Genomic DNA, 23,931 nt, shown 5'->3' on the forward strand with positions numbered 1-23,931 from the left:
TTTTTGTTTTTGGTAAATTTTAACCCAGGGGTATCTCCCTCTGAGCTAACCCCCCAGCCCTATTTCTTTTTATACTTTACTTTGAAACAGGGTCTCACTAAGTTGTGGATGGTCTCACTGAGTAGCTGAGGCTGGCCGTAACTCTGCGATCCTCCTTTCTCAGACTCCCAAGTACTGGTATTACAAACTTTCACCACCATGCCCGGCTGTGTTAGTCTTTTTAATTGCTCAAACTGTCTTCTGAAAGCTGATAAATCTGGCATATTGCTACATCCTATCCAGCTGTCTTCCTCAAGGGCTTGATGCTCTTTCAGCTTTATGAAAAATAATCATTTCTAAAGAAATAATAGAGCTAGCACAAACATTAGGTGGTTTTATGAAGTTGTAGCTTCTCCTTTACACCTTAGCTCCAGTTCTCACCTTTTTACTATATAAACCCTTAAAAAATCATATTTATTTTCTAATATGCACAACGTGGTTAACAAGACTTCTTTTCCAGAGTCACTTAGCTAAGTAATTAGAGTAACTAATTACATAAATGGCAGCTATAGACGGTTCCAATGTGGTAATTGGCGAAATATTTCATCCTTGTAAAAATATTGGCTTTAAAATATATAAACCGCCAAAAATATAGCTTGAAGTTTTTGTTTAAAATATTAAAAGAACAAGTAAGAAGTTAAGAGGCTAGGAAGGAGGAAAGAGGATATAAAGTTAATGAAAAAATACAAAATTAAGACGATTTTCTGGTAAGATATGACTTAATCACCATTCTTTTCTGGCACCTTCTTTAACTGCCTCATTTGTACTTCTGTGGTACAATGAAACTGAGCATTCTGAAGGATACAGTTGTTGAATGCCAAGAATTTCTGTTACAGTATGATGAGCTTATGTTTATTTGGTGTTTCACTTAAATATAAAAATTTTAATATAATTATAAAAAATAAATGACTTGGTTTCTCTGGTGTATATTGGTAGCTATTAACCAGATGGAGAGTTGCAGTGCCATGATTTCTGTGTATTTCTCCTTTTACTTACTTATCTTCAAATCTAGTTCTCATAATCTTATTCCAGTAAATTACTATCTTGAGATTTACTTATGATTCATTGACACTTTGAGGTCTTTAAGAGTTTGGTATAACAAATACACCACAGATTTGACCAGTTATGAATTAACTCACTCTAACCAACTCTTTTCATTTTTCCCATTATGAAACCACAGTATAGTTATAGTCATTTTTCATACCCTCATTTATTCATTAAAGAAAGGGATTTGGGCAAAATATACTGGTTTGAGTTCTAGTCCTATAATTTACTAGTTGGGTGAATGTGGCACTTTTCTCAAATTTCCCCCTTATAGTATTGCTTGGTATTTTAATGCAATGCAAATGTTTACAATAATAATAGCACTTCTGCTGCTATTACTATGATTATTCTTATTATTTAGTATTTATTGACCACCATGCATGATTTCAAATATTGTGTTACATATAAAATATTTTCCAGAAAATTCATAAATTCTCTCAAGATACAGATCATCTGCCATTTCAATTTGAAGTTGTGATCAAAGAAGAACTAAAACCTTAACTTGGAGTTATTCATATAGTGGTCTAATTGCTTATTTGTTTACTCACTTGTTCATACAATAGATAAATGTGAAGATCTTGCCACATTTGGGGTGCTGGGGCTTTATCATATTTTTCATGTACAATTATCTTCTCCAATTACATAAATATACAAATCTAAAAATTCTATGCACCCCAACTCAAACATTTAATTTTATGTGACATTAATAATGCAAGTGGAAATTATTATTTAGATTCATAATTTGTCAAGATCTTATCATGTATCCTAGTGTCTTTAAATTTTATTATTTTTTGGGGGAGGAATAGTAAGAGAAAAAAAGAAACAAAAATTTTTTGCAGAAGTCAAAAAAGTATTGCTCTAGGAAGCAGACATCTGTGTTCTTCACCATCTGTTTGTAAATTCAATGTCCCCAGGGATTTGGATTGTCACATAAATTGATGAGTGGGAAGGTGGCACTAGTTAGGGATTTGCTAGAGTTGGGGTCTAGCATGATGCCAACTGACTTACATGTCTTTTATGGTGGGCACAAATCAAACATATCTAAGTGATATATAAAACCAGAAAGAAGAGCAACACTTTGAAGCTCAAGACTTGAGTACTGACCCTGGTAGAAACTTTATAAGTTATATAATCTCTCCATTCTCATTATAGAGGAAGCAGGAAAACTGGATTTATTTAATTCTTATTTCTGAGGACATGAATATGTATCAGAACTATTTCATTCACTGTTGATTAAACACCTGTGTGTGGCTGTACACACCAGTTTTAGACTCTAGTGCCTCTCAGGCTTGTCGTCATTCAACTGTTAGGATAGACCCATGAAGAAAAACACCAGTTAAAAAGACAATTCAGCCGAGTGTGGTGGCACACACTTGTAATCCCCGTGCTTGGGAGATGGAGACAGGAGGATTGCACAGGTTTGAAGCCAGCCAAACTGGCTTAAGAGACCCTGTTTCCAAATAAAAATATAAAAAATAGGTGTCTGGTAGTGTAGCCCAGAGGTATAAGGGCTTCCAGGAACCCCAGTACCACTAAAAAAAAAAAAAAAAAAAAAAAAAAAATTCAGCATTTTCTTTGTAATTTTTGTGCACCAATATGACACTAAGGTCCAGCTTTCTAGGGAAAACCCATTCAGTCTGGTGAGGCTTTCAACCAAGAGGAGAAATACATGTCAGGCAGGGAAACTCCTTATTGTGAAATTATTCAGCAAGATACAGGACCTTAAGGATCCAGGGACTAACTCCAGAGACTCTAGAACTACTTTTCCAATTACAGTGGAGATCAGAAAATAATATGCCTTTTATAGCTACATGATCTTAAAACACATCTCTTCTTTGATATCAAGCATGTTTATCCATTTTCCATTATTGGAACAGAAACCCGAGGTAATGAACTTACAAAGAGAAAAAGTTATTTTGGCTTACAGTTTTGAAGTTTCAGTCCATGATTGGGCAGAACCATTGCTTTGAGGCCTCTGGGGTGAGGGAAGCACATCATGGTAAAGGCATGGCTTCGCAAATCATTCTCCTCAGGGCTGGAACGCAAAAGAAGAGGAGACCAGCTTTACAACATTTTCCTTGAAGGACGTAACTCCAATGATCTAAAACCTCCGACTATGCTCCAAATCCTACAGTTTCTGCCATCTTCCAACAGTGCCACACTGTGGACCAAACCTTCTAGACATGATTGTTGATGGATAGTCCAGGTCCAAACTAGAGCATCAAGCATGTAACTAAAGAAAAGGATACCAGATTTAGCTAGAATATGAAGTGATTTCCAGAAGCTTATTAGATCTCTAATGCCTGTAATCTAATAAAATAAGAATAATAAGAATAATGGCTTCTTCACTGACAAATTGAAACAAATTAAAACCAAATACTACATCACTGCGTCATTTCTACCTTAAAACTATAGTGTTTTCTGAAAGATAAAAGCATCAAAATATTATCTAGTCTGAAAAATTATTTAAAAGCTGTTTTTCTCAAAATAGCATCACAATTTATAGGTAAGTACAGAGCATTGCAAGCCTATAACCAGAGAAACACATGTTCATTGTAATTTTGGTTTGATTGCAAATTTTATTACAGAAGTAATTTGATACAGGTGCCTTCATTTCCAAGATTATCAAATTCTTTCTTGCTTTGTAAAGAGAAGGCTTGATTATTTTTCAAGAGTGGGTTGACCATTTGATATTTCTTTTAATAAGTAATAATTTCTGAAAGGAATATAATATTCACTTTGTTTTGTTATTAAAGGGCAGACTTATTTAGATACATTGATCAAGCATACATATTTTAGCTATTATTGAGATTATTTAATTAAAAAGTACCCATTTTTATTTTTATAATATATTGACCATAAGATTAGTAATTATACTTTACAAGCATGGCATGCTTGAAGTGGTATAAATCAGTCTAATATAGCTATGCATTTCCTTTGTACTCTCAAGTTTACATTTAATTTATAGATGATAGTGACCTCGCTCTGAAAAATATTTATGCAGCATATAGTTACCAGTTTTTACCAGTTTGGAGAACCAAAGTGCTTATTTTATGAGTCAGAATATGTTTTGCAAAAGGCATTCTTCAGGCTTTTCATTTTGCCTGACATGTTGAAATGGTGACCTGTAGACTACACCAGAATTCAGCAGCAGTGGCCTGTTTACCTTTGGCTTTGTTTTTAATCAGCTAGTGCTAAGACAGAGCTATCAGGATGAACTAGTATCATGTCTGACCGAGGATAGGATTGTAAAATACTGAAATTCTGTCTCCATTGTTAGCCTTCATTGTTAGCCTTTTTTTTTTTTTTTGCCAACTTTCTCTTCTATTAGTACTCTCTTTGGCAGAGCATCTTAGAACCTTCTTTACAGTACTATAAGAGTGTCTGAAAGAAGTCAAGCATTAACAAATGAACCGTCAGAGCTTTGCTTGATTTCAGTTATACAAGAGTTTAATTTTGAATCAGTCTCACTAAGTTGTGGAGGGCCTCAGTAAGTTTCTGAGGCTAGCTGTGAACCTGAAGTGCTCCTATCTCAGCTTCCCGAGTACTGGGATTATAACCCATTAACACACACACACACACACACACACACACACACACACACACACACCACATTTCAAGGGGAAAACCCAATTCTGCCTTCTCCATGCATTTATTTTTTGCTTGTAATCTCTTCCATTTTCTGAATTTTAAATTTGTTTTATTGAGAAATATTTTTCACAGGTCAAGACTGTAACAATGATGTTAATAGTTAGGTAAGTCTCTAACAGCAGGTAAAGACTAGATCCATGAAGCTGTGTTCAGTTAGTTCTTCTGAATCAAGACAGGGAACTAAGATGTGGCGGAAACCAAAGAAATGTAGGTGACTCTATCCAAAACAAAACAAAACAAAACAACCACCACCACCACAACAACAACAAACAAAAGGAAAAAAGCTAGAAGTCAATATTTAAGGAATCGTGGTTTTTTTGAAATATTATGTTATGATTTGACCTGTTATGGTTTGGAGGAACTGTCTCCAGGAACCTCTATTAGGCTCCCAGAGATTATTCCCATAAACCGCGGGTTCTTGTCCAGACATAGGACCAATGTCCACTAGTCCATACTCTTGCTGAAGATTTAAATGAGTTTATTACAAAAATAGACATAAAGAAGATAGTTAAAGCCCTATACTATTGAATAATAATATAGTGACCTGAAAGGAAGTCACTGAAATACAAAATACATAACAGCTTTATAGACATAAAGTCCTCCATCTTGTTCTCCTACGTAATTGTATGACATAGGTCTATGTCCACCCCTTAATTTCCCACCTAACTGTTGGTCTACACCCAGGTTTCTTGGTTTAAACCAGAATGATTCACAAGGTCAAGGGCCATGTGTTATCTGTGCCCCTTTCACTAAATTCAATCTCCTCTCATCCTCTTGGGGAATCCTTAGCTAGATATCATTTATTATGCGAACCTGTCTTTAGAATGTGAAAGTCTGAAGTCCCACTCCACTATATACTTGCTAATTACTTTTAGCCAGGGTACTTTTGCATTATAATAGCTACCTGACTCCTGGCAGTACTCATGTCCTACCAGCCCTTCCCTTTTACAGGTCTTCACTCCATTTTCTACAAACTGATATATTTTAATAACCAAAACTTCTTTTTCGAAACTTTTTAGGTCATTTCTAAACCTGGTACAGTTTTTATTTCCTAACGCCTGCACAATCATGTCCTTTAACCCTCATAAGGTGCCAGTAAAACAAACTAGAACAGTTTTGTAGATACTAACACTGAGGCCATTGCATTAAATAATGTTAGGCAGCTAACTTCTGAAGAAAGTCCAATACAATAGGTAGAGTAATTAAATTGACCTCAGCATGAGACTGACTTGGGCTCAGGCATTGACTTTGAAATGTATGTGTAAGTATGATATAAAAGTGGAGAATTCTAACCAGGTTTGGTGGTGCTCGCTTGTAATACCAACTTTTGGGTGGCTGAGACAGAAGGATCACAGTTCATGCACAGCCTCAGCTACTTAATAAGGCCCTTTGCAACTGTGTGAGACCCTGTTTCAAAATAAAGAATAAAAATAGGGCTAGGAGTACAGCTCGGAGTTAGAATGCCCCTGGGTTCCATCCCCAGTACCAGAAAAGAAAAGAAAAAAAAGTCGAGATTTTTCTCTTTGCACTGTTTGATATATCAGATTGGAAACAGACAAAATGATCTGACTCTTCTTGCCCTGTTTGTAAGATAAAAAGACATCCTCTTCCAGAAAGCATTTGATAACAGAATTAAGGAACCTAGAACTGAGGGTAGCTGATTTGTTATTGTTATGCAAAAATTCAAAGTGAAATGATTCTAGTTACTATTGTGCTCTACTAAAATAATAGTTTCTGGTTATAGTTAGTTAAAATGTCATGTTATATGATATTGCAAATAGTCTTTTGGCAGCTATAATTTAAACGGTGTCATTTAAGCATCCGACCTGTCTTCAAATGTCAAAGCAACAATTAAAGAATCCCATTATGCTTTTATGAGGGGAAAGTAATGTTATACAGATTTTGAGATTTGCGTTACTCACTTGTAAACATCAACATCAACCAAGATGCAAATTGTTTATTTTATTTTGCTGAATTAAAAGAGGAGATTATGTTATATTGATAGGCATAATCTAATGTGTCTCTGCTTGTTTTTCCAAGAGCGTCACAGATGAACTCATTTGAATGTAGTATTACCCAGGCATAATCAGCCTTCCAGAGGGAAAGTGATGACATATCCTAACAGTCTCCACCCCAGATAATATGAATTGCTTTTGCTTTCTTAATAATTATCTCTGATGTCAAAAAAATAATTTTCTTTGGCACTAGTAAAGCAAGAAAGTTACATTTTTTGTCTTTGCCCTATAGTTGCATTTCTATTTTTAAATCATAGTTGATTTCCTTATTCTCATTTCCTCTTATATTGTCCAAACAAATTAAGAAAACAAATTTAATTTGTTATAATGTATTTAGTTTTACAAGAGTTAAAGGAGAATCTGTTTTAATAAGTAGCATTTATTTATTCCTGCCTGCAAGATGCCAGATGCTGAACTAAGTGGTTTGCAGGGACTCTTATTTATTCTCACACTAACATGAAAGAGATACTATTTTTTTATTAATATTCTACAGTGTTCATTAAAATCTTGCACATTAAGCTTAGCTGTCCAAAGCTACACAAGAGAAAGTAGAGAGGTTGGAACAGTTTCCCAAGCCCTCTATGCTGTATCATGTATCTTAACATTTAAAATATAGGTATATATGTTTACACACACACACACACACACACACACACACACACACACACACACACACCCCACAGTCTAAGTTCTGCTTATTCTGCCACTTGTTTTTTAATGAATGAAGTAATCTGTGTACTCCTAAAAGAAAATGCATACTGGAGAACAAATTCAGCTGAATCTAAAGAAACTGACAATAGTAAGAAATTGAATATTATAAATGCAAATTCTCTGTGAAGTTTTATTTCCACTGTCATGTTTTTTCTGGGACATCAATACCCATGATAAATATAACTACGTATTCTCTTTTTTAAATCACATGATACAAAATATATTTATATATAACTATGTAACTTTATTTTCTCATGGTTGTATTTACCCCTTCCTAGTAAAACATTTAATTTATAATTAGGTTGGTCTTGCCCCTAAAATTTAGGGTCTTAAAATAGCAGAAAAAGCAGTTACCATAACAGGAAATCAATTATTATGTTATTACTATTTTTTGTAGTACTGGGGATTTACCTCCGAGTAAAAAATTCAGAGGCATTTTACTTCCGAGCTACACTCCCAGCATGATTTTATTTTTTTATTTGGAAACAGAGTCTCACTAATTAGCTGAGGCTGGATTACAAAGATGTCCTACTCCCCTCATGCCTGTTCTATCTGAAATAATTTCAATGTTCATTCATCGTTCTGGTGTATTGATCCATTATATTTATCTTTCTAAATTGTTCAATTGGGTGTAAAGCCCAATCAAGTAAATTCACATAAATGGAGTCAAACAACATGTAACCTTTTGTGTCTATATTCTTTCAATTAGCATGTTTTATACAGTCATTCACATAATCCCATGTATCTATTTTCTTTTACAGCTGTATAATATTCCCTTGTGCGTATGTTCCAAAATTTGTGTATCTATTCACTTACTCATAGAAATTGGGGTTGTTTTCACCTTTTGGATACTTGAACTAGTCCTGCTATGAACATGTATGTACATGTATTTATATGGATTCTTGCTTTTCGTGTGGGGAGTACATACCTAGGAGTAAATTTGTTAGATTTTTTTTTTTTATATTTAACTTTCTTATTTTCTGTGTGTGGTATTGGGGATGGAATCCAGGAGCATTCTACCTCTGAGCTACACTTCCAGCCCTATATATATATTTTTTTGAAACAGGATCTCACTGAGTTGCAAAGGGCTTCACTAAGTAACTGTGATCCTCCTATCTCAGCCTCCTGGATGCTGAGAGTACAAATGTGCACCACCATACCAACATGTCCAGCCTGTATTTAACTTTCTGAAGAACCGTTTTCCACAGTAGCTGAGCCATCTTACATTGCCAGCAGAAACATATATATGCCTCGGTTTCTCCACATCCTCATCAACGCGTGATACCTTTCATTTATTTTCTCATAGGTATTGATGGGTGTGAAATGGTATCTTATTTAGTTTGGGTGTGTGTTTCCTAATGCTCAATCATGCTGAGCATCTTCTCATGTGTTTGTTGGCCATTTGTCTATCTTTTATAATGTCCATACAAGTCTCTGCTCATTTTTCATGGAGTTATTTTATTATAGTTGAATAATGTGAATTCTTTATATATACTGAATATCAATTGATTGTCAGATATACAATTTTGGAATATGTGTGTTCTTCTATAACAGGTTTTCCTTCCAATTTCTTGTTATTGTCCTTTAACTAATGAAAGTGCTTTCTCTCTCTCCCTCTTCTCTCTCTCCAAATATATATATATATATATATATATATATATATATATATATATATTCTGTTGCTTGTGACTTTTGAGTCCTATTTAAGAATATATGAATATATTGCTTAATCCAAGATCATAAAGACCTAGTTTCTGAAAGAGCCATATAGTTTTAGTTCATCTGTCTGTATCATCGATCCATTTTGTGTTACTTTTTGTATATGGTATGAGATGAGGAGTTAAGTATTTCCTTTTTTCCTCCCTCCTTTTCTTTTTTCCTTCCTCCCTTCCTTCCTTCCTTCCTTCATCTTCTTTTTCATATGGACATTCATTTCATCTATCAGGGTGTGTTGAAGATATTATTTTTCTACCTTAAATGGTTTTGTCACTTGTCCTTGTTTATAGACATAAGAATTCCTGGGTTTGTGATTTTAATTGCTTTGTTTTAAGTTTATATTTGCTAATACCACATTGATTTGATCACAGTAGCCTTGCAATAAGATTAGAAATTAGGAAGTATGACTGCTACAACATTGTATTTTTGTTTTGTTTTGTTTTCACTATTGCTTTGCTACTCAGTGCTCTACACAATTTCATATGGATTTGAGAATTGGTTCTTTCTTCTTTGATTAAAAGTCATTGGGATTTTGAGTATAATTTTATTAAACCTCTTATTTGCTTTGAAGAATATTACTATCTTGGAAATACTATTTTCCCAGCCATAAGTACAGACCTTTACATTTTGCCCATTTTAAAACAATTGTAGCAGTATTTTGTAGTTTTAAGTGTCCAAGTCTTTCACTTGGTTATTTTTTAAGTATTTTATTCTTTTGGATACTATTATAAATAGAATCGATACCTTTATATATTTTATGAATGATCTCTGATGGCATATACAAACACAACTCATTTTTTTAGTACTCCTCATGTATTCTTCATCTCTGATGAATTCAGTGATTAGATCTGGGATTAATCACTGTGGTTTAGTTTTCTGAAGCAATTTTGATGTATCACATGGTAAAACTATATGCTAGCATTCTTGTCTAGTTTCTGATCATGGAACAAAGCTTTTAGGCTTTCACCATTGAGTGGGCTGAGCTATAGATTTTACATATGTGTCCTTTATTATGTCAGAGAAATTTCTTTCATCATGATATACTTTAAAAACCTTTTTTTTCTTATTTTTTGGTGGTACTGGGGTTCCTGGAAACCCTTCTACCTCCGGGGTACACTCCCAGACCTATTTTTTATATTTTTTTATTTTGAAACAGGGTCTCTTAAGCCAGCACAGCTGGCTTTGAACCTGCACGATTCTCCTGTCTCCACCTCCCAAGCGTGGGGATTAAAAGCATGTGCCACCACGCCTGGCCTCATGATATACTTTAAAAATGTTTTCTTAATAAGAGAAGACTGTTGAATTTTGGTCAGTTGTATTTATCAGTCATCTGAGATGGTTATCTACTCTTCTTTTTCTATTAATGTGCTGAATTATCTTAAGTTTTCTCTTGGTGAGTCACCTGTATATTTCTGGAATAATTTCTATATTTTCATGGTGCATAATCCTTTTAATATGTAGAATAACTTAAATTTTTCAGTTTTGTGTCATTGATTTCTTGCATCAATTTTTAGCATTCAGAAAAGATTCTTTGTATGATTTCAAGCTTTTCAAATTTACTGAGACTAGTATTGTGCCCTAGTTATATGGCATATACTGGAGAATTCTTTATGTACTTGAAAATGGTATGTAACTGATATTGTAGGGTAAAGTGGTCTACATTATTAGTCTTCTTGGCCAACAGTGTTGTATTTTATTATATATATGATTTTATTGGTGTATTATAGTCTCACATTATAATGTAAATCTTGCAAGTTCTTATGAATGCAAAATTTTAATATAGTATAAATAAATTCTATCATCTTGGCATTAAAAAGATTTTAATTTTTTATATTTATCTTTTTTAAAATATACATTTATTGGTTCATGGTTATTATATACATAGTGAGATATTGATTGATAGTAACATACATGCATGGATGTATGTTACTAGCCATTACTAGAATTCTTTGTTTTTACACATTGCATTTTTTTTTTTTTTTTTTTTTTTTTTTTTTTTTTTGGTGGTGGTGGTACTGGGATTCCTGGAAGCCCTTCTACCTCCGCGCTACACTCCCAGACCTATTTTATATTTTTATTTGGAAACAGGGTCTCCTAAGCCAGCGCACGTGGCTGGATTTGACCCTGCTCAATCCTCCTGTCTCTGCCTCCAAAGCGCGGGGATTACAAGTGTGTGCCACCACGCCCAGCCACATTGCATTTTTTGTTGTCTAGTATCCAACTTCATAGTTAAAAACTGCCTTAACATTTTTTTGGATTATATGTGTGTTTATGACTAATCTCTTCAGTTTTTGCTTCATAGATAATGTCTTAATTTGCCCAAATTATTAATTTGTGAAGTATAGTATTATTGAATATAGAATATTATGACTAATCTCTTCAGTTTTTGCTTCATAGATAATGTTGTCTTAATTTGCCCAAATTATTAATTTGTGAAGTATAGTATTGTTGAATATAGAATATTTGGTTGTCACCTCTTTGTTTTCAGCACTTTAAAACGCTATTCCACTTCCTCCTTACTTCCATAATTACAAATTTCTTGTATGGATTAAGGGATTCTCTTTTTTCACTTCTAAGATCAGATCTTTATCATTAGATTTTTTAAAAATTGCTTACAGTATCTCCCAAAGATTTTCTTTCTTTTTCTTTCCTTATTGAGCTTCTTCTTTTTTTTTTTTTTTTTTTTTTTTTTGGAAGCCCTTCTACCTCTGGGCTACTCTCCCAGACCTATTTTTGTACTTTTTTTTTAAATTTGGAAACAGGGACTTTTAAGCCAGCACGGCTGGCTTAGAACCTTCAAGAGCCTCCTGTCTCTGCCTCCCAAGCACGGGGATTACAAGCTTGCGCCACCACGCCTGCCCTGAGCTTCTTGAATATATAAATCTATGTATTTCATTAACTTTAGAATGTGTTTGACCACCGTCTATTAAAAATTTCTTCTGCCCCTTTCCTTTGCTTCCTGTTTCTTTGATTTCTCCGATGTTTTTCCACCTGTGTCTGCAGATGTCTCTCTTCATTTCCTTTGTCTTTTTGCCTTTCTGACCTCCATTACTTGGTATTTTCATTTGACTTTCTGTATGTTTGCTGAGTCTTTCCTATGTTCACTCAGTTTTGCTATTTTAATCTTTTAGTGAAATTTTATTTTACTATATATTTCAGCTCTAGATTATTTTGCTTTTCAAAAATATCTTCTAACTTTTTCAGCGGTCTCTATTTTTTCTCCATTTCCTTCTAGTTTTCTTTAGCTCTGTGTTCATGGTTTCCTTTAGCTCTATGAGTATATTTCATGCAGTTTATTTGAAGTCATTGTCTAGTTAGCAAAATGGCTGCTTCTTCAGGGGAAGTTTTTGCTTACTCTGAGAATAGGCCATACTTTCTCATTTCTTTGCAGGTTTTCTAATATTTGTTTTAAAATCGTACATTTTAATATGATAATCTGCAACTATGGAAGCACATTCCTTTTCCTTTTTGTTTCTTTCTGTGTGTATAGTTGTTTGCTTCTTTAGTAGATTATTCACAACTATTTTTGAAAGATATCATTCTTTATCATGTGAGATCTCTGAGTTCTTTATTTAGCTTGTGTTCATCTAGAGTTTTGATTTTATCCTTCTTTTTTAAATATTTATTTGAATGCTAAATCCAAAAGTGGCTGGAAGAGACAAAAAAAAAGAGAGAAATAAAAGCCAACGAAGGAAAACAAATTCTCTATTTTATTTCATATTAACTTTCTGACATAATTATTTTAACACTTAGTCATATCATTTACAAATCTATCATAGCTGTATTTCCTGCTTTCACTAACTCTGGACTTCTTGGTGACTAAAATCTTATCAATTCTTTTTATTTTCAGTACTGAGGGTTAAACCCAAGTGTGCTTTTATGACTGAGCTACACTCCCAATTGTCTTAATTAATTAATTAATTAATTTATTTTTAGACATAGTTCTTTATAAGTGGAACATACTGAAAGTGGTGTACATTTAGATTGTGCTTCATGCCCTTCCCCCTCCATTTCCCTTCCCCCCTCCCAATAGAGAGTGTCTAGGTTAATCATGTTATATTTATATTATTACACATATTCGTATGTAGCTCTTCCATTGAACACCCTCAGCTTTCTTCCTCTCCTATCTTTCCACTCAAGCTTTCCTGAGATTTCCCCTTCATCATCTGGAGTCCCTCTGGTATTACCACTACTCTCTAGCTTGGGCATATTAGAGAAAACATATGTCCCTTCTCTTTCTGTCCTTGATTAATCTCACTTAACATAATGTTCTCCAGTTCCTTCCATCTTATTGCAAATGCTATTATTTTATTTTTCTTTATGGCTGAATAGAATTCCATTGTGTGTGTTCCCCATAATTTTGCAATCCATTCATCTGTTGATGGAGATCTAAGCTGGTTTCATATTTTGGCTATTATAAACTGTGCTGTGAACATGGGTATGCATATGTTAATGTAGTTCTCTGATTTCAACCCCTTTGAAAAGATACCCAGGAGTGGTATAGCCGGATCAAATGGTGGATCTATTCCCAGTTTTCTAAGGAATCTCCATACTGATCTCCATAGTGGCTGAACTACTCTGCACTCCCACCAAGAGTGTAAAAGAGTTCTTTCCCCACATCCTCGCCAGCATTTGTTATTTGATTTCTTTATGCTTGGCACTCTGATTGGGGTTAGATGGAATCTCAGCGTAGTTTTGATTTGCATCTTCCTGATGGCCAGTGATGTTGAACATCTTTTCATGTACCTATTGGCCATTTGTATCTCTTCTTTTGTGAAGTGTCTATTCATTTCAGTTGCCCATTTCCTGATTTCTCTTATTTTATTTCATTTTATTGAGACACAGTCTCTCAGTTACTGAAGCTAACTTCCAATTTGCAATACTTTGATCTCATCCTCCTGTGCAGCTGGGGATAGAGGTATAAAGCACCATACTGGTATAAAGTTTTCTCTTAAGTTTTTTTCTTAGTATGAATCCTGCCCTTGACAAGAATCTGGTGTCTAAATTCTTCAATGTGTATAAACACTTAGTTCTAATTTTCTGAAGAATTTCTCCTAGCCTGTCTTTACAAGCTTTGTGCACTTTATTTTATGCCTCAAATGTTGTTTTTCTGCCAGTAGCTATGGCTCATTCATTTGTGTTACAATGCTTCTGAGGAATACTCACTGCCTTTCTGACTCAAGTGTATTCTAAGTAAAATTCTAAGTGACTCGTGTTTTCATGTATCCCAAGACAGTTTAAACCAGGCGAACCAACTATTTTGAGGATAATGTCTACTTTACTTCCTCTAGAAACAGACACCAAGGTCCTATATTCTATGCTGATGACATTAACTACCAAGCCAAGTAGAAGTTTTATATAAAAAGTTCCATAAAAAGTGTAATAGAAGCTGGGCGTGGTGGCTCACACTTGTAATCCAGAATTCGGGAGGCTGAGACTGGAGGATCGCCGTTCGCCTCAGCTACTTAGTAAGGCCCTTTGAAACTCAATGAGACCCTGTTTCAAAATAAAAAATAAAAAATAGGACAGGGGATGCCTCTGATTTCATCCCCAGATCCACACACACACACAAATGTGTAATAGAGCTTAGCTTCTGCTTGCTTATTCTTTCTTCCCTTTCTTTCTTTCTCTCTCTCTCTCTCTCTCTCTCTCTCTCTCTCTCTCTCTCTCTTTCTTCTTCCTTTCTTTCTTTCTTTCTTTCTTTCTTTCTTTCTTTCTTTCTTTCTTTCTTTTCTTGTATTGGAGTTGGAACCCAGAGGCTTTTCTACCTCCAGGCTATACTCCCAGACCTATTTTTTACTTTATTTGGGAACAGGGTCTCACTAAGTAGCTGAGGCTGGCTTCGAACCTGTGCAGTCCTCAGCCTCCCAAGCTCTGGAATTACAAGCATGTACCACCATGTCTGGCTTTCTTCTGCTTTTTTTTTTTTTTTTTTTTAATAGCACTGGGGATTGAACCCAGGAGCATTTTACCTCTGAGCTACACCCCAAGCCCTATTACTTTAATTTTGAAACAAGGTCTCATTAAGTTTCACAGGGTATACCTAATTTGTTAAGGCTGCTCTTGACCATATGATCCTCCTTTCTCAGCTTTCCAAGTAGTATGAGTATAGGTGTGTACCACAATATCTGCCTCCCTTATTTTTTGTTGTTTTTTTCCAGCCAGGCATGGTGGCTCATGCCTGTAATCTCAGTACTTGGGGAGCTGAAACAAGGGGATGGCAACTTCAGAGTTAGCCTCCGCAACATACCAAGGCCCTGTATCAAAATAAAAAATTTAAAAAGGGCTGGTGGTATAGCTCAGTGACAGAATGCCCCTGAATTCAATCCTCAGTACCACAAATATAAATAAGTAAATAAGTAAATAAATAAATAAATAAATAAAGTTGTCTTTTTTGTATTCAACATCTGTTTGGCTTCCATACACCTATGACTGTTTCCTAGGGTCCCTACAAAATTGTTTCTAATACTTCTATATACTTTAAAAAATGTTTCTGTAAGGGAATGGACTTCTGTTCTGCCTCCTGATCCATGTTCACTGATGTCCTGATATTTTCAAGACATAATTTACATGTGTTGACCTCTGTTTTCCCTGACCAATTTGAGATCCTTATTATATTTGAAGCCATTAAGCATATGGTTTATGAGTTTACCATCTACTCTACTTCCTACATTTATTATATCATTATAGCTGGTACTTATGATAGCATGGTACATTATATCATGATAGCTGGTACTTATTAGTACAAAGTGAGTTTTTTTTTATTATTTTTGGTGGTACTGGGGTTCCTGGAAACCCTTATACCTCCGGGCTACACTCCCAGACCTAATATATATATATATATATATATATATATATATATATATATATATATATATATATTTTTTTTTTTTTTTTTTTTTTTGAAACAGGGTCTCTTAAGCCAGAGCAGCTGGCTTCGAACCTGTGAAGCCAGAGCAGCTGGCTTCTAACCTGCGTGATCCTCCTGTCTCCCCGCCTCTGAAGCATGGGGATTACAAGCGTGCGCCACCATGCCCGGCATGTGAATTTTAACTTTTAAGTAAATATTGTCTAGTGACAAATTTATTCAACTTTTTAATTTTGCATTAAAAAGAAGAGAATGTTAGAGAAGTATTTAATAAATTTGTTGATAATGAAAAAATAATTAAGAATACAAGAGAGCCAACTTTTTAAATTTGAAGATGTTAACAAACTAAAAATAAAATTGTCATCTTTAGAGAACATGAATAGATTTATTATAATTTTGGATAAATATGGGTAGAAATAGACTTACTACAATACACAATATTATACTTAGTAAAGCTTAGTGTAAAAACACTAAAATTATTGAGGACTCAAAATGCTTTGAGATATTTGGAATTATATTAATCAGTATAAGATTAAACATTAGAAATTGATTTCTGAGATTTTTTGTGGAATTGGGAATTGAACTAAAGGACATTTTACCTTTGAGCTATGTTTTGTTCCTGTTTGGTTTTTTTGTTTGTTTGTTTGTTTTGATTTTTTAAAACAGGATCTCATTAAGTTGTAGAGGAACCCAATAAGTTGCTGAGTCTGGCTGTAAATCTACAATCCGCCCTGGCTCAGCATCCCAAGTACTGTGATTACAGGTATGCACAACCACAATTGATCAAATTCTGAGATTTTTTAGAAATAAAATGTATATTAATTCATTTAAATAGCAAAAATACATATAAATATAAATAATGATAAAATAGCTATATTTTTAATTTTTTAGTTGTCACATTGTAGTCATACTTTTTTTTTTTTTTTGGTGGTACTGGGGTTCCTGGAAGCCCTTCTATCTCGGGGCTGTACTCCCAGACCTATTTTTTAATATTTTTATTTGGAAACAGGGTCTCTTAAACCAGCACAGCTGGCTTTGAAGCTCCACGATCCTCCTGTCTCCACCTCCCAAGCGTGAGGATTACAAGAGTGTGCCACTACGCCTGGCATAGTCATACATCTTAATAGAGTACAAGATGGTAGAGGCATACATTCACACATCACTCATTAACCTTTCTTGAATTCCCACCCCATAACCTCCCCTTCTCTCCTTCTCATGTTTTGCTTAGTGATTGACTTTGATATGTCTTTTAATGTACATCATGTACATTAGGAAATTTTCCTCTTTCCCTCTCTCATTCCCCTCAGTTAGGTCACCCTATTTGCACATGTATGGTTTCTCTTTCTTCATCTAGAGTTCCTCCTATTACCCTTTTTCTCCCTAGCTTCTGAATATTAATCTCACTTACTATAATGTTCTAGAGTTCCATCCATATCTCTTTAAATGACAGAATTTTTTTTTCCTTTATGGCTGAGTAAGATTCCATTGTGTACAAATACCATAGTTTTGTGATCCGTTCATTTTTTGATGGATAACTTGGCTGCTTCCATAGTTTGGCAATTGTCAATTGTGCACCTCTGAACATAGATATGCATGCATTTGTTTGGTAGTAAGGTTTGCTTCCTCCAAGATATAGCCCCTGGACTATTTTTAATTTTTATTTTGAGACAGGGTCTCACTAAGTTGCAGAGGGCCTCACTAAGTAGTTGAGGCTGTCTGCAAACTGCGATCCTCCAGTCTCAGCCTCCTAAATGCTAGGATTACAAGTGTATGCCACCACACCCAGCTTGTGAATTCCTTGAGTTCTCTGTATATTCTAGATATTAGTCCTGTATCAGAGGAATAGCTGGTAAATTCTTTTCTTCCATTCTGTGGCTCTCTGTTGAGGTTATTAATAGTTTCTTTTGCTATTCAGAATGTCTTTAGTTTGATGAAATGCCACATATTGATATGTTGACTCTATTTTCATTTGTTTCTAAGAATTTCTTATTTTCACTGCTTACTTCTATGACCCATTCCTTGTTCAGCAGTGTGGTGTTCAGACTCCATGTTTTATATGGTTACTGTGGGTCTTCTTGTAGTTGATTTCTAGTTTGGTTCCATTATGGTCTAAAAAGACACGGGGGACTATTTCACATTTTTTGAATTTGCTATAGCTCATTTTGTGGCCCAGGTGTGGTCTATTTTGGAGAAGTTTCCATGAGCAGCTGAGAAAAGTGTGAACTCTGATCTAGCTGGATGGTATATTCTGTATGTTGTCTAATAGGTCCATTTGGTTTATGGTGTTCTTTAAGTCTGAGGCATCTTTACTGACCTTTTGTATAGAAGATTGATTTAGTGTTGAGAGAGGAGTTTTGATGTCTCCAGTATTAATGGATTGAGATATATGTGTGACTTAATGTCACAGTTTGTTTGATGAAAGTAGTTTCAGCCAGGCGTGGTGGCGCACACTTGTAATCCCCGCGCTTGGGAGGCAGAGACAGGAGGATCACGCTGGTTCGATTGATGCCAGTCTCGCTGGCTTAAGAGACCCTGTTTCCAAATAAAAATATAAAATAGGTCTGGGAGTGTAGCCCAGAGAAGGGTTTCCAGGAATCCCAGTACCACCAAAAAAAAAAAAAAAAAAAAAAGAAAGAAATAAAGAAAGAAAGAAATAAAGAAAGAAAGTAGTTTCACCTTGTTTAAGGCATAAATGTTGAATATTTTTATTTTGTCTTGCTGGAAGTTTCCTTTTAATACTAAAAACTCACCTGCTTTGTCTCTTCTAATAAGTTTGGGAGTGAAGCCTAATTTGTCTGATATCATAGTTGTTACTCCTGCTTGTCTTTGAGTTTCATTGGCATGGATTACCTTGCTCCAGTTCTTCACCTTTAGTTTGAGACTGTCTTTACTTATAATGTGTGTTTCTTGCAAGTAGCATATAGACCAATTCCGGCTTTTAATCCATTTTTCCACCTTATATCTTTTTATTGGTAATTGAAAATATTTATATTCACTGTGATTACTGAGAGATGAGTTTTATTTCCTAACATTTTTAGTTTTACCTTCTATTTGAGGTGGTGTTTGTTCTTTTTTGCTTATTTATTTGTTTGTTTGTTTGTTGGAAATGATTGTTACTCTTGTTTCTTCTTTGTAGTTGATCTCTTTGAGTATTTCCTCTATTGCTGGTTTGGAAGACATAAATTCTTTCAGCTTCAGCTTCATTTTGTCATGAAATATTTTTATTTTCCTGTTGAATTTGGGCGAAAATTTTGCTGGGTAGGAAATTTGGGGCTGCAAGTTGTTTTCTTTCGGAATTTGGAATATATTGTTCCAGGTATTCCTGGCTTTTTTGACTTGGTTTGGGAAGTATGAAGTGATTCTAATTGCCTTCCCTCTGAATGTCACTTGATTTTCTACTTTTGGTGCCTTTAGGATTCTTTCCTTGGGTTTGACTATTATGTGGCATAGTGAACCATTTCTCTGATCTTGTCTAAAGGCGGTTCTATAAGTTTTCTGTAGCTGTGTGTCAGCCTCTTTTTATTGTTTGGAAAATTTTCTAATATTACTTGTTTGAAAAGATTGCTGATCCCTTTGGTTTTACCTTTTATTCCCATTTCTATGCCTATTATTCTTATATTAGCTCTTTTAAGATGGGCCTATATCTCTTTGATGTCCAATTTATGGTGTCAAATTTTTTTTTTAATTATAGTCTAAATTTTTATTTTTGGAGTGAAAATCTTTTAAGAGCCAGATTCTATTTTCCATGTGGCCTAATATTTTGTTCATAGTTTGTATTGATTCTTTCACTTTAATGATCACATACTTCACTTCCTTCAGAGCTTCTTTTTGATTCCTGTTCAGAATATCAGATTTTTTATTTGTTCCTTTTTTTTTTCAGGCTTTCTCTAGATTCTTTTAAGAAATTCTGTATCATTTCTATTGTTAATTTTCTGATTTTTCCTCCTTGCAATTTCTGCAATTCAGTGTTTTGCATTCTGCTATTGTGAGGTTGTGGGAGCTCATTCCTTCCTGCTATTCCTCCTTCTCATGATTTCATGTTTCTTAAGTTTGTATCTTGGTTGCTTTTGATAACTTTCTCTCACTCTGTAGGTGTCAGCTCCTATATACAGAGGCAAGCTCTCAATCTATGCAGACAGTCAGTATCACTGGGGCTGGATCTATGATTAATCACAGGTCTCCACACTATCCACAGACCTTGATCTTGTGTCTTATTTTGTCTGTGTAGGCGGAGGTTGCCACTGGGATCAAACTCAAGGTATATATAGGAGTTCATGTTCACCACAGATAGGGCTGGGTTGGTCTGATTTATCCCCAATTGGGTAGACTGTGGCAATCTCTTAAGGCTCTATTAAAGCTCTGAGCCCTGGGGACTGTAGGCCTTTTTACCTGATTGGCCCTGGGGGGCTGTCTGCTAATCCGTACCTCTGTTGTGTCTGACAGCAGTCTCCATCCCCACCTTCACCATGGTGAACTGCAAAGTCTCAGACCCTGCAAGTCTATAGCTTGCTGACCCAGTTCCTGTGATTATGTTGGGTGGGATTTGGCAAGGATGGCTGGTTCACTTACAGTGTTGATCTTTGTATCTCTGGAAGATGCATTGAACTTGACTGCCACTGCTGCAGGTCATAGCCAGGGTCTGGAAAGAAGAAGCTGACTGCTTTCAATTCTAATAAGCTGCCATTTACTTTATTTCAAGTTGTTTACTTTTTTTGCTGAGCGTCTCTGGAGGCCACAGTGCAGGCAATCCAGGCATGGTGAAGCAAGATGGTGCCACCACAACTCTTAATGTTGCAGCTGTTGAAAGTAGGTGGGGTACTTTTCTGCTCTCTCATCTTCCATCTTGCTTTGTTTCTGCTGTCTTTCAATTTTTAGTGCTCTGTTCAAATGTATGTTCTTTTTTTCTCTTGTCAAACTCTGCTTTCATGGCAATAGAGATCAAGTATCAGCAGGACTGATGTGTGCTGCTTCCCCTGGTCACTATCTTCCTGGAAGACTCAGTAGCTATCTTTTCCAAAGCAGTAACAACAACAACAACAAAAGAATGAATGCATTTTTTTTTCAAATGTATCTAATATCTGGCTTGTTAGAAAATACCAGGCTTCTCATACCTGCTTCCTGACCATTTTTTAAAGTAAGTTGTTTTGGTTGAAGTTTACAAGATATATCTTCCCTCATAAAGACACATAATTAAAAATGAAATAAGTATATCAGATAATTGTAGATTTTTCTTCATGTTACTATTTGAAAACCAGACAAGAGGTTGAGTCTTAAAGGTTTTTTGCAATATTTAATCTGAATACTGTTTCAGTATCCTGCTACTTTAAAGTTCATTGGTCTATCTTAAACTTTGAAATAATATTTTACTCATGCATGATATGTATGTATGTGTGTGTGCGTGCACGTGTGTGTGTGTGCATGAGTGCATGTGTGTACATATTTGTGTATGTGTGTTGGGAGTAATTTGGGGTTTGGATCCAGTGGTATTCTACCTCTGAGGTATACCCTCAGACCTTTTTATTTATTTTTAAACAGGGTACTGGTAAATCATCTTGCTCTAGCCCTGAACATATGATCCTACTGTCTCAGTTTCTAAAGTACTGAGATTTCAGGCATGATCATCACACCTGACTTCTTACATCATTCTTGATTTTTTATCATTATGAATAGGTCATATGTAAAATATTGTTTCACCGACTTACACAGATCTTCCCAATGTATGTTGAGTTTATTATATATTTTACAATATAGCCAATATTACCAATAATTTTATAGGAAAGTCTCACCAGACATGAAGTAAGAAATACCCAAATTCATTCAGTTTTTTATAATTCAGTTTGGGGGTCAAAAGCTTGAATTATATCATCTGTATCATGATGTTTTTGAAGAGGCTCACTTCATTCATATTGAAGAATAGCATGTACCAAAGACCAAAAGCCGAAAAGTTGTGTTTTATTTATTCTTTAAATTAAAATGATGTTTTATGACAAAAAGCAATGAGTTCAACTTGTAATTCAAGCAGTGGCCCAGAAGCTTTTTCATGAGACACTGTTGTATTTATTACACAGTGAAATTTGATACTAATTCTACACATAAATATTTTTAAATTTCAAGAGTTGAGATTTAATGTAATTATAATTTTTCTTATTTAAGGAATATGTGTATGTCTGTGTGTGTGTGTGTGTGTGTGTGTGTGTGTGTGTGTGTCTGTGTGTCTGTGTGTCTGTGCATCTGTGTGGTGTACTAGAGATTAAACTCAGGTCTGTTTTAACTCTGAGTTACACCCCTAACCTTATTTTATTTATGTATTTCAAAAGAGGTTCCCTAAATTGCTGGAGTCTTGTTAAATTGCTGAGGCCAGATTATCTCATAATTCCAAGTCTGGGATGATAGGCAATGCAAGAATTTAAAAAATATATTTTTTGTAATTTTTTATAGGCAATGAGAAATTTAAGAAAAAATTTTCTGTAATAATTTTATTAGTACATTGTAGTCTCACATTGTAATGTATTTCATAATGATAGTGACATACATGCACACAGCACTTTGTGGGCCTTCTCTCAGCTCCCTTCCCATTTTTAAAATATATTTGTATCCATACATTGTAGTCTCACATCATAATATAGTTCAGAGTGATAGGGACATACATTCACAAAGTACAAGGAAATTCTGAATGTGGGCTTGTTATAATTAAGAGTAACATTATAGTAAAGAATATAATACTATAATAATAGTTTTGGTTTTGTTTGTGTATGACACTAGGGATTGAATTTATAGGCATTCTGTCTTCTAGTTAATCCCCCCACTCTTTTTATAGATTTGTTTTGAAACAGGCACTTTCTTTGTAGCTAAGAGTCTTGTAGAGTTGCTAAGGCTGGTCTTAAACAAGCCTGTGATCCTCCTGTCTCAGCCTCCTAAGTACTGAGATTACAGGTAGGTACTGCCATGCCAGTATATAGTAAGAGTTTCATGTCACTTTGTTGACACATGCTAGAGTGCCTGGAATTTTAAACACCATTGCTCTTGTATTCATTAACAAGTAATAAAATATCTTGGTATTATTATGAATACAGTTTTGAATTCTATGACCCTACTCTCAAGAATCTGCATACTAGTCATGGAAAACCTTTGTTGTGGGGTAATATATATATATATATATATATATATATATATATATGAAATAAAAATTGACTTACAGTATTGTGATAGAAGCAAATAGCATACCTGAAAAAGAACCTAAAGATATGTAGGAAGAGCTCAACAGCTCAAAACAGAAATAAAGTTGTGTGTGTGTGTATGTGTGTGTATGTGTTCCTGTGTCTGTTAGAGAGAAAGAGACAGAATGTAGGAAAAGTCTTTGTGCAAGTATATTTCTCATATTTAGATTTTTTTATTCAAATTCAGGAGATGCTAATTCAAAAAGGTCTCAGAAAGAGGCTTGAGAATCATTAGCATTTTGAATAATTGACTAATTTGACTAATTAAACCTATGAGTAAATCCTACAGCTCTTGACTTATTTATTCAAGGGATGATTGGTTTGAGGTAGAATTTAATAATGGTCCTTCAGAACCTGAAAGTACATTCCTTCTTTGATGAACACTCTGAGTCTCTGTTCAAAATAGGGAGAATTAGTAAAATAGAACAAAATTCAAGGATCTGAGAGATGCAAGTTGCTTGTAGATCATCACTTGTGCTTGTGTGTGTGTGTGTGTGTGTGTGTGTGTGTGTGTGTGTGTAGAGTGCTTCCAATAAATTTTATGCTAATAAAATATACACACCAACGGAGCGTCATTCTGGCTGGAGAGTTCTAAACACACAGCCCTGGTCCTTTATCCTTCTTCTCTGTCCTAAGAGGGTTCGCCCATAGAACGTAGCTAGCCATGCTG

The 23,931-nt window shown here is 34.8% G+C and overlaps 1 protein-coding gene across 5 annotated transcripts in view; it reads left to right on the forward strand.

Annotated features, from left to right (window-relative positions):
• DPP10 (dipeptidyl peptidase like 10) overlaps nt 1-23,931 on the forward strand; it is a gene marked incomplete at both ends in the record, with an annotated part of 1,533,989 nt that overhangs the window by 967,113 nt on the left and 542,945 nt on the right. The window lies entirely within an intron of this gene.

This window comes from Muscardinus avellanarius (assembly GCF_963383645.1).
Source record: "Muscardinus avellanarius genome assembly, chromosome: 2".
Classification (NCBI taxonomy): domain Eukaryota; kingdom Metazoa; phylum Chordata; class Mammalia; order Rodentia; family Gliridae; genus Muscardinus; species Muscardinus avellanarius.